The sequence below is a fragment of the Sinocyclocheilus rhinocerous genome, unplaced genomic scaffold, assembly GCF_001515625.1.
Source record: "Sinocyclocheilus rhinocerous isolate Xijiao unplaced genomic scaffold, SAMN03320098_v1.1 scaffold269, whole genome shotgun sequence".
In the NCBI taxonomy this organism is placed as follows: domain Eukaryota; kingdom Metazoa; phylum Chordata; class Actinopteri; order Cypriniformes; family Cyprinidae; genus Sinocyclocheilus; species Sinocyclocheilus rhinocerous.
In genome coordinates this window covers 472,380-473,703 of record NW_015652298.1, presented here as the reverse complement: position 1 = coordinate 473,703, position 1,324 = coordinate 472,380, and positions in this window count along the sequence as shown.

The following is a 1,324-nucleotide window of genomic DNA, read 5'->3' as shown; positions in this document are numbered from 1 at the left end:
TTTATTGATCTGCTATAACAGCACACACATGCGGTAAATATTGGTTTGTCCTTCTGTCCTCAGTGGCGTGATGAAAGCACCAGCAGACAAAGCTGTAGAGGGAGTTGAGAATCATTTAGAGGTCAGTCTCTCTCTGCCTGACAATTCAAAACAATTGCGGTGTGTTTCAAAATAGCCTCAAATAGTTTTTCCATATGCAATTATTTGGTTGTTTCGGTAAGAAAATGTGTTTTTTTGACACTAAAATCAAACCACTGCATCTCTGTTTCACTCATCTGCATTCAAATCCTCTGACTGTTGCTTGCCTCAAACCATCTGCCATCCTCTCTCAACACAACGTCTGCTCATTAAATTGCATTTCTTTTGGAAATGGAATATAAATATACTGCGGTAAAATCCTTTTGTGTGATGCTTTTCTGTTGGCAAGACGGATAGTTGTTGTTACATGGCTTGCATGGTCTCTGGAGGTACTTTTGCCAAATATTTTAGTTAACCCAAGTATGCCTGATACATGAAATAAAAGTGATTTAAAAAAAGAAATGAAACAGTTTATGTATAGCTATTGTAACGGGGTGAAGAATCACACGACAAGTCATCGGATGCAAAATTCACTTTACAAGTTGTTTGAACATAAATGTGTGTTGGAAGTGTGTGTACACATCCACCCTATAATGATAAAAATCCACCCAGTGTTTTTTTTTTAATCCCTATTTTAAAAGCCCCTTTCTCAAATCAGGCTGTTCTGAGATTCCTGTCAGAATGACGTAGTTCTGCACAGGCCGCTCCCACGATTGTTTGATTGACAAGGCCGTCTTACCTTCGACCCGCCCTGAGTGAGCTGAGAGCTGTCCGCCATTGTGTCGACTCCGGTGCAGGGGAAGACAAGAATGTCTCCGAAGCGATTGAGGTGTTTTGCTGTTGGATGTAATAATGAACAAAGCAGTCGTCATTAACTCCCGACATCTGAGCCGCTGAAGACGCAGAGGATTAACGTTATTTACATTTTTGAAGGGAATGCGCCGATCCCCGATCTGCCTAAATGTGTTTAAGTTCGCGCGAATCATTCGTGATCTAGCTTCATCTACAGAAGAAGTGAGTATAAGGGTTTTTTTATCTTTGCAAATTGCCTTTCCTAATATTTGCTAGTTAGCAAGTTTTGCGGCTGAAGTTTACAGTCTGCTCGTCACCCCACGGAAGAGAGGGGCGGGGTCAGCAGAGCTCATTAGCATTTAAAGCAACATGGACTAGAACAGCGTGCTGAAAACAGAGCTGTTTTTGAGAGGGTAAAAAGGGTGTTTTTTACACTACCAATGAGAAATTTTAA